At 53.4% G+C, this 15789-nt stretch overlaps 1 pseudogene; it reads left to right on the top strand.

Moving 5' to 3' along the window:
- Positions 1 to 15789, top strand: part of LOC116418491 — a 24301-nt pseudogene that overhangs the window by 6575 nt on the left and 1937 nt on the right.

Genomic DNA, 15789 nt, shown 5'->3' on the forward strand with positions numbered 1-15789 from the left:
AGCCCCTCCCTCCACGCAGCCACTGAGATGGCCAACCCCTCCCTCCATGCAGCCACTGAGATGGGCAGCCCCCCCTCCATGAAGCTTCTGAGATGGCCAGACCCTCACTGCATGCTCGGGACTAGGTATGGAAAGACAGACAGCAACCGAGAGACACAGTTTGAGGAGAGGAGGAGTATGGGGAAGGAAGAATAGCTGCAACATAAAGAGTACCCGGAGTGCATGATTTAGAGTGGAAAGAACTGAGTGCAGATCCTGACTTCCCCCGACTCTATGTGACCTTGAAGAACTCACTTAACTTCTCTCAGTCTCGTTCAGCTCAACTGGCAACTGGGGAATACAATCCCTGCCTTACAGGGTGGCCATAAAGATCAATGGGATAAGATACATGGATGAATCTTATAAATGCTTTCTACTTGCAAAGAATTTTTGCTATTGCAATCTCCGTATCCTACCTGCCAAGGGTTGCATAAACTTATTATGACGTTTAGAGGCTTCTTAAACCGGATGAGGGTTGGTGACTTTTGCTGCTCCAGACCCTGAGGAAACGGAGGGGAACTGGCTGGACAACATGGGGAAACCTGAAATCCATTCATCTGTAATGAAGGCATGGCGGAGAAGCAGGGGCTCCCTAACCTGACTTAGCTGCTGTTTGTTATTCTTGGGAGGAAAATCCCCAACCTGGTTCTGCTTGAAGCCAGGCTGTCTGGAGTGATGTCTTGACAGGATGATGGATGGTGGCCAGGCACAGTTTGTGACACCGAAGCACATACTCTGCATTCTTTATCTGGAGCTGCCGCTGGCGGAAGGCTGCAAATAAGCAATCCAGTTATAGGAATCCCTGATAAAATTCCATTATGGGCCCCAGAGACAATCACGCTGGATTCAATAGCGGGGAGGCTGGGAGACGAGGCGCATGTTGGGAGCAAAGCGCTGCCACTGGGGAAATTTTGCCCGAGCCCGGAGGCTCTCGCGCTGGGAATTCCATAAAAGTCGGAGACTCAAACCATCTCTGATATCCAACTGTCTTTGCTGTTTGAAATGTGACAACACTTACATGGGGTGGTAGCTGAGGGCTGTGTTGCAGCCAGTGGGCAGAGACCTCGGGTTGGAGCTGACTTAGTTTTATTGAGATGCTGGTTTCCCCCTCGGACGTGTCTATGGGAAGCGGGCTCTGTTGCGTGGCTCACTTTTTTTGGCCTCTGGCTGATCCAGCTGAAGCCCAGTGGTGAATATAGAATCCCCCACCCCTTGGAGATTTAGGAAAGCTTGCTTCAAACCTCAGTGTCTGCCTGAGGCCACTGGGGACCTTACGTGGGCAGACGCAGATACAAGACACAGCCCTTCACCCTTTCCCCAGAACCATCCATTGGCCTGGAGAATTTTGTGAGTTTAGTGAGACTCGAGGGGTGCAGGGTGGGGACAACCTCCCAACCTTCTGCAATCCCTGGGCAACCTCCCAACCTTCTGCAATCCCTGGGCAACCTCCCAGCCTTCTGCAATCCCTGGCTTTCCCACCCTCCTGACCCTGGCTCTGTGCTTCCTCCCCTTCCAGTGCAACCAACACACTCCTCCCTTGTCTTTTATGGAGCAGTTCATCCCCCATCAGGTTATGAAGCCCTAGCTTCTTCCACCAGGGACCTTACCAACGAGTTTTCAAAAGCAAGGCAGTTCTTTCGATCTAAGAGGAATCTTCTACCAGCTGCCGGGAGGGCGGGACAACATCCGTCCCCTGCACGCACTGACAGCTGACGCTCAGAGGTGCTTGCTGTGGGCCAGGCAGGCTGGGAGATGTTTGCCTGGGTTGACTCATCAGTGAGGAGGGTGCTGTGTTTATCACATTTTACAGACGAGAAAAGCTATAGGTAAGTTAAGTCCCTTGGCCAAGGTCGTGCAGTAAACCCAGGAAGCCTGCCACTGGTCTCATTGTCATGATCATTATCCTGGACATAGATGGGCTAGAGAGAGAAAGCTCACTCATTGGCCTCGGGTCCCCACCCGGTTATTAGTGCCGAGAAGCTGTTCCGGAGGAGATTTGTGATCCCCTCCTACTGCAGCTCCATCCCAGCTCTTGTTAAGAACTTCCTTCCCGGTCACCCAACAGTGTGTTGCTTCCAAGAGCAACGGCTGGGCCAGGTCAGTGCTGGGTGACCTAAGTTTGCATCTTCAACTGCTTCTTGCTCTCTGCTGTGACCTGGCTGATCCCCCAAGGACAGCGTCTTCCTTAATTGAGAGAACTTGAGACATTCAGGACTCACTTCTGTGTCCCCCTCATTTGGACTCAGATCATGCTGCAAGCATAGTTTTGACCTTCGCTGCCTGGCCCAGGGAGCCTGCAACTGCGTGGGGTTAGGGCAGGACCTACTCAGACGCGTTCCGAGAGCACACCTCAGGGCTCCCATGATTGGGGCTTTGACCAAATTAGCCTTTCCTCTTAGATTTGGGAGACCACCTGTTCTTCCCAGCATTCCGTCATCCTGGGTTTCCTGGCTTGGGGCTCACTTCTGACTTTTGGTTTGTGCCGTCCTCTAAACCTTCCCTGAGGTCCTGGATTGCCGATCTGCCTGATACTGACATCTGGTAACCTCGGGGGCTCACCCTCCAGCTTGGGGACCTACCACACAGACACAGCCTGGCAGTGCAGGGTAGGAAAGGCAGCAGAAAGGGAGCTGGCCAGTCGGACACACCTGGGTCCAAACTACAAGTCCTCTACCTGCTGGTCATGGTGTTAGAAAGTCACCAGACCCCTCTGGGCCTCTGTTTGCTCTTCTGAAAATGGAGCCACTGATGATGCCGTCCTCATTCACGGTGGTGATGAGGGTCTGAAACACTGGAAGGCATGTGCAGCGCTCCACAGCCGGGATGTGGCCGAGATGGATTCGGTTTCCTTTCTTCTGAGCTTTACCAAGTATCCCTGGCCTTTTCTCCCTTCCTCTTCCCTTCACTTCTGGTGGCTTGGCCTCGAGTCTCCCCAACAATCATTGCCACTTAGGCTGATGAAGGTCCTGCCCTCTCCCTGCTCCCTGCCGAGCCCTGAGGACGGGAGAAGGTGGAAGGGGGTTGTTGACAACAACAGCCAGGTCCCCTGCTTCTCAGACCTCTGTCCCACTTGCTGCCTGAGACTTAGGTTGGCAGAACACAGCAGGCCCTGCCCAAGCAGGAGGAGAAGGAGAAACAGAAGCCACAGGAGTTATAAATTGGGGTCTACCCGAATGAGGGGCTGCCCACTTTCTGCCCTGGTGACCATTAGCACCATCACTTGAGGGCTTAAAAGAGGGTCTGTTTGTGCAGTTGGCCTCTGCCTCCTTTGTCTTTTCTTTCTTTCTTTCTTTTTCTTTTTTTTTTTTTTTTTTTTTGGAGATGAAGTAACTAGGATTCTAGGCACCCACCCCCCTGCCTGCCAATTTTTTTTTTTTTTTGCATTTTAGTAAAGATGGGTTTTCACCATGTTGGACAGGCTGGCCTCAAATTCCTGACCTCAAGTCATCCTCCCGCCTCAGCCTCCCAAACTCCTGCCTCTTACCTTCCCCACCCTACCCTTGTTATGCATCTCCTCTGCTGGTTGTTGCCATGGGCTGCACTGCAACCCCATCAAATCCAGATGTGGTCACCCAACCCCAGCACCTAAGAATGTGACTGCATTTGGAGATGGGGGTCTTTAAAAAATGATCAAGGCAGGGTGCGGTGGTTCACGCCTGTAATCCCAGCACTTTGGGAGACCGAGGCAGGCAGATCACAAGGTCAAGAGATCAAGACCATCCTGGCTAACATGGGGAAACCCCGTCTCTACTAAAAATATAAAAATTAGCTGGGCATGGTGGTGCGTGCCTGTAATCCCAGCTACTTGGGAGGCTGAGGCAGGAGAATCGTTTGAACCTGGGAGGCAGAAGTTGCAGTGAGCCGAGATCGTGCCACTGCACTCCAGCCTGGTGACAGAGCAAGAGTCCGTCTCAAAAAAAAAAAAAGGCCATCAAGCTAAAATGATGGTGGACCCTCATCCAGTATGACTGGTGTCCTTCTAAGAAGGGGAGATCTGGACACAGACAAACATAAAGGGAAGACCATGTGAAGACACACAGAGAAGACAGCCACTTCCAAGCCAAGGAGAAGAGAGGCCTCAGAATAAACCAACCCTGCCAACACCTTGATCTCGGACTTCCAGCCTCCAGAACTGCGAGAGAACAAATTTCTATTGTTTAAGCCTCCCAGCCTGCAACACTTTGTCATGACGGCCCTAGCAAACGGATTCATGTGCCAGGCCCCATATCCCACTGAGGTGACCACAGGATTCTGAAGCTTGACCAGAAGCGCAAGGAACACGGGAGGAAGCGCAAGGAACACGGGAGGAAGAGCAAGGAACACGGGAGGAAGAGCAAGGAACACGGGAGGAAGCAGAGAGGGGCCCCCAGGCAGAGCCACAGACCTGTTTCTACAGAGCAGGACTCCAGTCTGGCGCCTCATCTCTTAGGATGAAAACACAAAAGAGGGTTGTGGAAGAATTTGGAATGTTATGGGATGTGCCTGGGTTGTGGCAGCAGAGCCCAGACCTGGCCCAGGCGAGGTCTACTCTGCCATCCCCAGGCACTCCTCCTCCTCGCTCTTAGACCCTCTGGAACGAAAAGGAAGAAAGAGCCCCTCACTCATGTTTCCCGCTGTGCCCACCTGCAGGTGAGCGGCCCCCTCCCTGCTGGTCTCTTTCCCACATCCCAGCCCCTCCGGCTACAGCCTCCACGCGCTGCTCCTGCTCCGCGGCCCCATCTCCGCCTCCTCCCGCCCTCTCTCGCCCTTGGCTGCCCCTTCCAGGCTTGGCCTCCCCACGCGTGCCGGTTCATACTCACATTGGGGCTCCCCGGCTAGCTGCTGGTGCCGTTTCATTTCCCATCTGCTCACCTCCGGCTCATGAGTAATGAGAGTTTACAAGTTGAGTTTCCATATGTGGAGCATTTACATGTTCTTCTTCAACAAGGAGGGGCGAGTTCCTCCGGCCTCATGGTCTCTGGCACCCAGAGGCTTCCTAGCCTGTTGTCAAAGGAGCCTCCTTCCCCACCTCCTCCCTCACACAGCCCTGTCCCTTGGGATCGGCAGACCCAGTTGTGAGCATTCAGATACTACTTGTTGGGAGGCCTGGATACGATTTTACATTCTGTGCTTTTCATTTTTAAAAAACACATGTTCAGCAACATTCACACTATTTTGTTCTCAGACGGACTAGGGAAAAAAATCAAACGCTTCCTTGTTTTCTCTCAAATATAAAATTTAGCGTAAATTGTTTCTGTTTCCTCTCCCTCCTCCTCTTCTTTCTCTTCCTCTTTCCTTTCTCCTTTCCCTCCTCTTCCTCCTCCTGCTCCTCTTTGCTTCCTCCTTCCCCTTCCCTTCTTCCTTCCCTCCCCGCTTTCTCTCTTCTTCCTCTCCCTCCTCCCACACTCCTTGATTCAAATATTTTTCTGAAGGTCAAAGGCCCTATATGAAAAAAGACTCCCCGGCTCAGCAGGACACACATGATACATTTCCACTGGGGAAGGCCTTGCCCTTCCCAATGCAGCAACAGCTGTCACTCTGACCTTTCCTACCTTGGAACAGATGGGGCACGGGGAGCAGGTGTCTGGGGGCGAGTGGAGATTGAGGCTGACAGTCACCCAGCTGTGGCTCCTGGGGTGCTCTCACTGGTGCCCCACCCCCGCCCCGTGGAAGGCAGCGTCTCTGGGAGTTGGAACCTCTCCTTCTCTGCTTTTCTCATGCCCCTACTCAAGTTCTAGCCTCTGGGGCTCAGTCCTCAAGGGCCCTTGTCTAATGCTTTGGCCATTGTTCCCTCTTCCTGCTTTTCGCTCTGAGGCAGGCCTCACTGCCTGGTGCTCCCCTCCACCTGGGTTTGGTTCTGAGGCAAAACCACCTCCTTCCCCCAGATTATCCCCCAAGGACAAGCAAATCAGCTGTCCTTCTGGTTCTCTATGGCCTCTTTCAGCCTCTCCATTTTCTCTTGATGGAAAGTGGAGAGGAGTCAGCCAAGGAGGACAGCAGAGGATGGCCAGCCCTACTGTGGGCTCAGCCAGTGCTGGGGGATGGTGACCTGGGCTTCGGACATGGCTCAGTAAGGACAGATGGGGCACCGCAGTAGGATGAGCCCAGATCTGCTCAGACAACCTGCACGCTCCCCCATCCCGTCTCATTCTCCTTGTTCTCACCTGTCCTGCTGTCCTGCCGTCACCAGCTCTGCACAGCACAGGCGCTTGGACAGGGGATTTAATCAGTCTCTTGGCTATTAGTCCCCAAGTAGTAATTGAAGTGGGCTGATTGGACCTATCTGTTAGGTCCAGGGAGCTGTGGGGAGATGGCTTTTGGAGCGTTTCCTCCGCCTGCTAATCTATGTGTCTGGCATTTTATCTGGAGCCCAGAGCTCATGCTTGAGCACTGAGGCATTTTACAGTATTATTATTACTTAGCACTTATAACATACTTCATCAATGAGAGGGTCGGCGGCCGCGCCGTCACTCTAAAGCACGGCGCTCCAGATAGAGAGATACGGATCTCACTCTGGGTGTGTAATATTTGATGTCTGTGTCTTTGGGTTGCTTGTGATCTTGTTATTAGTTATGTCTCCTTGAGGAGAAAAGCTACCTTCGTTCTCCTGATGCATGGGGGTCAGGCGGACGGAAGGCACAGGGATGGGGGCAGGAAGGATGCACAGGGGAGGGCTTAGCTTGGGTTCCCCCAGAAGCAGACCCAAGACAAGGGGTTGCATGCATTGATTTCTTTGGGAGGTGATCTGGGGAAGTACTAGTAGGGGAGTGGGGAAGGAGACGGGGACAGGAAGAAGTGAATACAGGATGCTGTGCTGCTGAGAAGGTTACTGCCATGGGCAGTGGGGCCCAATTCCACTGGGGAACTTGGCAGCTGGAGGTTTCATCCTCTGAGTCCATCTGACATTGGCCAAGGCTGCTTCCAGGGCCATTCACTCCCCAGTCCCTTGAGCTCGGCCCCTACCTGGGCTGAGAGAAGCCCTCAGGTGAGTCCCAGATGCCTGTGCCATGTGCTCCCTGCTGGATGCCCGGGAGGTGTGGACGGGGCCCTGGCAATGACAGCCATGGCTTTGAAGCTGGACACAGGTGTTCTGATAAGGGAACGAGCCTGGGAGAACAGCCCTTCTCCCTCATCTCAAACCCTGCCAGCTGTGTGTGTCACCTGCACCTCAGGGCCTGAGGCTGTGCCACAAAGTCCAGGACAGTTTGCAAAGGTCTGGGGACTGTCTCCAGCTGCTCCACCTTCCCTAACCGGAGTGGAACGTTCAAAGAGAGACACAGTGTATGGCGTGGATTCGAATGCCAGCTTTGGCCCCTTCTGGCTTTGTGACTTTGGGCGAGTGACTTCATCTCTCTGGCCCTTAGTTTGCTCATCTGTGAAATGGGAGTAGCAATGATAACTAGCAGGAAGGTCTTCGAAGGTTAGATGAGAGAGTGTCTATAAAGTGCCTGGTCCCGTGTCCAGCCGTAGAACAGGAGTCCAGGACACATTCCTTCCTCTTCCCTTTCATCCAGGGCTCTGACCCTCACCCAGGACTCCGACCAGAACACCTGAGTCTGGTTTCCAAGTCTTTTTCTTTATTTTTGAGACAAAGTCTCGCTCTGTTGCCCAGGCTGGAGTACAGTGGCACGATTTCAGCTCACTGCACCTTCCACTCCCAGGTTCAAGTGATTCTTCTGCCTCAGCCTCCCGAGTAGCTGAGACTACAGTTACGTGCCACCACGCCCGGCTAATTTGTTTATTTTTAGTAGTGATGAGGTTTCACCATTTTGGCCAGGCTGATCTCGAACTCCTGACCTCATGATTTGCCCACCTCAGCCTCCCAAAGTGTTGAGATTACAGGCGTGAGCCACCGCACCTGGCCCTCCAAGTCTTTGAGTTACAGAGATTTCCTCAGAGGCTCACGTTCCCAGGGAGTGGGACTCCTGCTTCCAGGACGCTGCATCTTTCCAATGCCGAGGGCAGGCGGGCACCCTGCTGACCACTCCAGCAGCCATGCCTGATGCCTGGGCTTGCAGATATCCCCATGCTCATCAGGCCAAGGCAGAGCTGCATGGCATCTCCTCAGGGGCCAATTTATACAGCAGCTTAAGTATTGTTTAAAACTCCTTCCCCTTCCTGGAGATGGGAGAGGCAGCTGCTGCTGCTGCTCCGGCTGCAGGCTCTTCTTCAAAGGGTCTCCCCATAGGCAGATGGAAAACTTGCTAGGAAAAGCTTTTCCTTTTTTTTTTTTTTCCCCATATCTATTTTTTCTTGGTTGCAATTCTTGTTCCTGCCTGATTCTCTACCTTCCACAGAGCCAGCAGGTACCTCATGGGGATCAGAGCTCTCAAGGCCCCTGGGGGCACCTCCTGCAGGAAGACTTCCCAATTACCCCACAGGCTCCAGCAACGCTTGTTTCTGCTCTCCCTGGTTTCCTGGCTTCCTTGTGGCCATGTGCTTCATGTGTGGAGCTCCTCTTTGTGGACTGATGAGTGTGTGTACTGGGAACTTGCTGTCTATCTAGGGGGATAGGACTATCAAAGGATAGGACTTGAGTCTCATCCTTCCTCTGGGCTGGGGGAGCTGCTGCCAACTGACTGGGGATGAGACAGTCTCTGAGCCCACCCGAGGGCGCCTGCCTGCCCAGATAGGCTCTGGAAAGAGCCAGTGACTCTGCTATATAGGGGATCCGTCAGAGCTGAAAGGTCTAGAAGCCCTTCATCATATTAAAGACCAATTCCGTGCAGATGAAGAGGACACAGCATCTGTTCTCTTGGGCTTGGGGAAGCCATCCATCCTCCTGGAGCAGCTCTGGGTGGGCAGAGGAGCTCTGGGCAGGAAAGGGAAAAACTCAGGTGGTGAGATGGTGAAGAGCAGCCTTCTCCTCCTGTGCCCCTGAAGAGAGGCCCCAGGTGCCCCGAGTGTCCAGGCTCTCGTGTGGCTCTGGTTCCCCCCAAGGTGCCGAGCACTCTGCCTCCTGCACGGGGTCATGCTTTCAGTCAGATCCCCCAAAATGCTCAGGGGCCCTTGCTCTTTCTTAAGACAGACTCATCTGACTCCTTCCAAGGCTGAGAGCTCAGCTCTGTTGGGGCACTGTCTGCCGTCCTGCCTTCCCCCTTCTCCTGCCTGGCTGCATGATGGTCCAGGGCCATCTGGGGAACGGCTGCACGGTGGGGAAGGGCCACTGCTTCCTGGTAGGGCTGGCCAGGAACAAAGGCAAGGGGACTGGGGAGGGGACCGGGCTCTGCTCTATTTATACTATATCTTGGGGGAGGGCACATTGGCAGCCCGGAGCTCTGGATGCCTCCCAGAAGCCTGAGTGGTGGTGGCAGGGGCATCTGTTCACTGAAGGAAGGGCAGCGAGAAAAGAATGGGCATTTATTGATTTTCTCCTATATGCCGGGCACCAGGCCAGGCCTCTTTGATGCATGATCTCATCATGTAAATATAGGATAGTGGTCAGGAGATCCACTTCCAAAATCGACAGAACTGGGTTAGAATTCCAGCTCCCCCAGTTTCTGGCTGGGGAGCACTGGGCAAGTGGGTTCACCAGCCTAAGCCTGACTTTGTTCCTCTGTGAAGTGTTTATAATCAAAGCGTCTTCCTCCAAGAGGCCCTATCTCTAAAGCACACGGTAGCGTGCTGACCCAACAGGACGTACCCTGCGAACATTAACGCCTTCTGTTGCGAACGACCACGTGATGCAGAAAAAAATCATGTCCTGATTTTTGGAAGACGCAGCAGCCAAAGCCTAAGACATGAAGAAACTCACCCGAGGCCACTAAATTGGAAAGTGGCAGCGCGCAGATACAGGCGAGGCCCATGCCTTCCAGGCTCCAAAGCCCAGGCCCTTCTCAGACGTCCTCCAGCCTCCACGGGGAAAGAGATAAATGATCCCAGTGCTAGCGAGGGGCCTGGCTGCTCAGCCACGCTGGAAGGGCAGGGAAACCCGGCTGCCAAGCTCCCAGCAGTTGCATAGCTAGGCAGGGACTTTTCCTTGGAGCCGGAGAAGCTGCTCCAAGGTGGGCCCCCGGACATGGAAGGTGGCTCTACCGGGACAGCTGTAAACTCTTTAACCTTGTGTGGGGCTTCGTCCTTCAGCAGCCCAGTGAGGGATCAGTGGCAGGGGCGATGGCGGGGGAGCTGGAGGTGGCGGTGGAGGCGGCCCGGCACTCACTCACTCACGGCAGAATGGACTCTGGATAAACAATTATAGTCTATTTACCTCAGACCATATGGTGCTGGGGAACAGGTGTGCGGGTAATGAAGAGCCCAGCTCCAATTAAGCGTCTGGGAACCCGGCCGGATTCCCGCTGAATCTTGCGCTTGGGTTGAGGCCCACTTACAAATGAGAGCTAAAAGGACTGAGGCTCAGGGAGGCAGGAGCGGGAGCCTGAAGGGTGCGTGGCAGGGCCAGCCAGCGGCCCCCACCCGCCGCTCTGTACCTGCTGGCAAGCGGGTACAGCCCAGGGACCTCATCTGGGCCTTCTCCATGGCAATCTTGGTGCATCTGGGAGTTATGAGGGGGAATGGTTCATGGCCATGCACCTCTTGGTGAGGCTGTCCTGGGACCTGTCAGGGTGGGAAGTCAGGGGGTGATTCCTGTTAAGATTGGGGGGATGGGGCAGGCACCTGTCACTCTCTGTCAAGGTCCTTCCCACCCTGACTCTCCCTTGGCCTTCATTCCATTCAACATGTAGTTTTGAGCACTTCCTGTGTACTGAGCTAGGCACTGGGGACATGCTGGTTAAAAAGAAGTAGACAGAGGCCTTGCTCTCGTTGGGTTTATGTTTTAGGGGGATGGGAAGACAAACAGTGAGTCACATTCATAAAGTTGTCACATGCATGAAAAAGGTGAGTCACATACGTGGATAAGGTCATCACATGCATGAAGAAGGTGAATCAGCTACATGAATAAGGTCATCATCACATGCATGAAAGTGAGTCACATACATGAATAAGGTCATCACATGCATGAAAGTGAGTCGCAAACAATAAGATCATCACATGCATGAAGAAGGTGAGTCATATACATGAATAAAGTCATTCATATGCATGAAGGAGGTCATTTCTAAGCTTGGTAAGTGTGAGAAAGCAAATCATTTCATCTGCCTGATGGACTCTTAGCCATCCCTGCAGGCCCTGCTTAAGCGGCCCCCTCTTCTGACACCTCACAAATGCCTCCAGGAGTGGGTCACCAGCTGCCCCGGGCTCCTGGTCACTCTCCTGCTCGCCCCATTGCAGCCCTCAGAGGTTATGTAAACAGCTGCTTCTGTGCCCTCTCCTTCCAGGGCACTGCCCTTCTCCAAGTCAGGGAGGACGTCCGGCTCGAGTGCTATTTCCAGCATAGCACAGGGTCAGGCCAGCAGATGAGAGGGTTTGGTGAGTGATAGAGCAGCTTCAGCCTCCTGGGAAGACATTGTCCACTCCGGCCTGTCCTGGCCTGAGCAGGTAGGTGAGCAACAACTGTGGAGAGTGCCAGCCTCTGGAAGAGCCCCAGGGGCCTCATCCGACCACGGCACCTGCAAGGTGCCCCTCACAAGTGTTCTGGAGGCTGTGAGCAGAGCCAAAAAGATGAACAGCTCCTGTCCCCGTGGTGGGCTGATGAGAGTGGAACGAGGGCACATGTTCCAATGAATCTCTCGTGTCAGTTTTCACTGCAGCACAAACAGAGGGAGGAGGTGGGGAGTGCATCGTTTCTTCTAGGAAGCCCTGGTTTCCGTCGCTGATGAGGAGAGAGAGACAGCAATGGGGATTTTTCACACTCCTTTGCCCGGTGAATATTTTTGTTTTCGTTTAATTTTGGTTTAGTTCATTGCTTTAGGACTTGACAGATGAAATCAGCACCCTCCCAAACTTCTCCGCTGGGAGACTGGAATGGCTCCTCTTGACCCTCTGGGGGATGCTGCCCACTCCACAGCGCCCCCTGCAGTTCTGCCTGATTATAAAGGGAATACCTTCCAACAGAAATACACAGCTGGGTTATAGGAAATGGATAACAGATGATTCCTAGGAAAATCAAGGTTTCAGATGAAAAACCTGCACAATTTCTGGGGGAGGGTGCAAGGTTACCGGAGCCAGGATTCTGGAAGGCTCCGGCCTCCAGCCCTCCCTCCCCAACCCAGAGGACAGGAAGCAAACTAAATGGGTTCTGAAGTGGGAAACAAATTGGATTTAAAAAAAAATGCTCTGGTTCTAATGATCGAAGGGGTTATTCATAATCCTGGAGTAGAAAGTGTATCTTGAAATCTATGTTTTGTGTTGACAGCTTCTCCCTAATGGGCAAGATCTCACACATGATAGAGCCATAAAACGTGGCACTCCTGGCTGGCCCTGCTGCTTGTCTGATAAGGGAGATCGAGGGACTCGCCAGCACAGGCAGAGGGCCCTGGGTCTTACCCTGCCCCCATGCCTCCTCCCCACCCCAGCTGGTCTCGGCTTCCAGCATGTTGCCAAGGCCTGTTGTGCAGAACACAAAGCCCATGCTTTGCAATGGCGAGGATTCCATGTTCAAGAAAGGGTGGGAAATGCCCCCAGTCTCTCCCCTCCTAGGCATTCAAAACACCCATGAGCACATTCAGGGCTGTGAGGAGGCTTCCAGTAAAGAAAATCTGGTGAGCTATGCTCGAGCCAGTGGTTCTCAGATTTGTTTGACTGCAGAATCCTGTGTTTACACAAGCCCTATTGATGTCCTACAGAACAAATGCTTTCCAGAACCTACGATGGGTCACATAACGGTATCCTTTTCCTAGGGCTACCCTTTCAAAACACCATAGACTGGGGGGCTTAAATAACAGAAATTCCTTCTCTCATGGTTTTGGAGGTTGGGAGTCTGAGATCAAGGTGTAGGCAGGGTTGGTGACTTGGCTGTGTTCTCCCTGTGTCCTCCCGTGGTCCTCCCTCTGCACATGTCTCTGTCCACATATCCTCTTCCTATAAGGACACCAGTCATGCTGGATTAGGGCCCACCTCAGTGGCCTTGGTTTACCTTGATTACCTTTTTAAAGACCCTGTCGCCAAAATGATAACATTCAGAGGTGCTAGGAGTTAGTGTGTCAACATATGAATTTGGAGGGGGCCCATTTCTGCTCATAACCGTAGCAGTGGGCCTTGGCATTATGAAACTTGGTATTGGGGGGACCATGACGAGAGTAGAAAGGTGGTAAGTGGGCAGGGTATGGCTGCTGCCTGCCCCTTGGCATGCTTCCCATCATAACAGTAATGACTAACACTAACTACATTTTCACACCCATAATCCCAGCACTTTGGGAGGCTGAGGCGGGTGGATCTCTTGAGGCCAGGAGTTCGAGACCAGCCTGGCCAACGTGGTGAAACCCCATCTCTACTAAAAATACAAAAATTAGCCGGGCATGGTGGTGGGCACCTGTAATCCCAGCTACTTGGGAGGCTGAGGGAGAAGAATCACTCAAACCCAGGAGGCAGAGGTTATAGTGAGCTGAATTTACATCACTGCACTCCAGCCTGGGCTAGAGCGAGACTCTGTCTCAAAAAAACAAAACAAACAAACAAACAAAAAAACCCAAAAACAACCAGCAACTGCATTTGCCAGGCATTTACACATTACCAGTACTTTTCCATCTGTCAATTAATGTGATCCTTTTAACAACCTGTAAGGTTGGAGGTTCTATGGTTATTTCCACTTAACAAAGAAGGATGCCTGCACTCAGAGAGGTTGAGTCACTGGTTTCAGGTCACCCAGTAAATAGTGAAATCAAGGACTAAACCCAGGTGGGCTTAAAGAACCAGTCCTGAGGATTAATGGAGGATTGATTCCCTGCCCTCCCTGAGATGGAACCCGCCGTTGCTGGCAGCAGAAGCAAGAGTCATCTCAGAACGGCTCTGGGGGCCCCTGCCAGGCAGAGCCTGAGTTCCCACAGGTGGCATTTACCCTGACGAATCTGGGCCCAGGCTGAGGCCCACCTCACTTCCCGCCAGCTTGGATGGAGAGCCATTCCCTGGAGCTTCCCAAGTGGTTTCAGATGAGCAGATCCTGCCGGCTGCTCTAGGCACCTGCCCATTTGTGCTGAAAGTCAACCAGCTGTGAAAGGTTGCAGATTTTTCTCAGCTGTCCTGGGGGTCAGGTGTGGTGGAACCAGGACACAGAGTGAGACCACCCCAGCTTTCCTGGCCTCATCTCAGAGACAGAGGCGGGCCCAGCAGTGAGCATTCTTCAAGAATGAGCAACCCAGGTACAAGCTGACTGCGAGCGGGACCAGAGAATTTGCTACTTGGAAGGCAGGAGAGGATGGCAGCTGGGTTAGCAGTTCCACGAAACCAGCTCACTCACTTCGACTATGTCCATCCTGGTCTGGCCACCTGCTATTTGCTTCCTTGGTGCCTCTTAAAAAAGTCTGATGACCAGGTGAAACCCTTGCCTGCCAGGCCAGGAGCCTGGCTCTTCATGAATTCTTCCTCTTGGTCAGAAGAGGCAACTCTCTAGGTAACCGGGCCTGTGCCCGCGGGCCTGATGCCTAGCCTGGACTCACTGGACACTCCTGCTGCGCGTCTAGTTCAAGATGCTTGGCAAAGGAAGAGCAGATCACTGGGAGAGATGGACCCGGAGACCAGTCCTGACCCCAGATTCTGAGCTGTGGAACCCGGGGCAGCAGATCTGTTGCCTTCACCTCAGGTTCATCTTAGTACAACGGGCTCATGAATAAATGTCGAGGTCATTGTGAAGGTCCCATTAAAGGAGAGGGAAAAAGTTCTCTGCAAAACTTCAAAACAGCTCTGCAAATGAGGGTTGTTCAAAGAGCCCAGGAGGCTGAGGGGGAGGAAGGCTGGGGGACCAGCCATAAGCTCCTAACTGCTGCAGTGCCAGTGGCTACCTGGATGAGGCTGGGTAGGCACCACGCCAGGCAGGACTCGCCCTCAGCTTCCAGAGGGGTTTACAAGTGGAGGTCCATGGAAGAGTCTGAGTCTTCGGCGGTGGTCTGCCCAGAAATGCCTGGAACGACCGCAGAACCCGTACACCGGCCAACCCCGGGGGGCACGATCCCTGGATACTCCCATGCACGGTGAATAAGGTGCAGTGGCTGAGACCCTCAGGGAAGGAAACTCTTTACCGTATGCCATTTCTTCTTCCCAGGACTCTCCCTGACTCTGCCCCAGGCAGGGATGGGACTGACCCCTGGGAACCTGGTGTGGCAGCGGTGGGGAGCACCCAGCAGAGGTTCAGGGAGTCTCCCCTCACCCTCGCAGGAAGCTCACTCGTGTCGGTGGGTGGCTCAGTTCTGGAATGTTTCTCCAGAGAACGGTCCTGGAAGTCCCCCAGCTGGCTTCTTTAGGGCAGGCCGGAGCTAGGGAGAGGAGAGCGAGGCCCAGGATATGGATGTAAGCACTCATGCTCACGGGCCTGCCTGCATGAGACTGAAAGAGAGCAGTGCCTTAGATTCCAGGCAGCTCTCTTGCCTCACCCACATCCCAGCCCTGCTTTTGGGAACCTCCTTTTTCAAGTTCTCTACCTAAGTGACACCACCCACTGCCTACCATAGCTCATCCTACCCTACCAGGTTAAAATCGTTCAAGTCCTTGGCCAGGTGCGGTGGCTCACGCCTGTAATCCCAGCACTTTGGGAGGCTGAGGCAGGCAGATCACGAGGTCAGGAAATCGAGACCATTCTGGCTAACATGGTGAAAACCCGTCTCTACCAAAAATACAAAAAATTAGCTGGGTGTGGTGGTGGGCGCCTGTCGTCCCAGCTACTCGGGAGGCTGAGGCAGGAGAATCGCTTGAACCCGGGAGGTGGAGGTTGCAGTGAGTCAAGAT

Source organism: Piliocolobus tephrosceles, chromosome 16 (genome assembly GCF_002776525.5).
Source record: "Piliocolobus tephrosceles isolate RC106 chromosome 16, ASM277652v3, whole genome shotgun sequence".
Lineage (NCBI taxonomy): Eukaryota > Metazoa > Chordata > Mammalia > Primates > Cercopithecidae > Piliocolobus > Piliocolobus tephrosceles.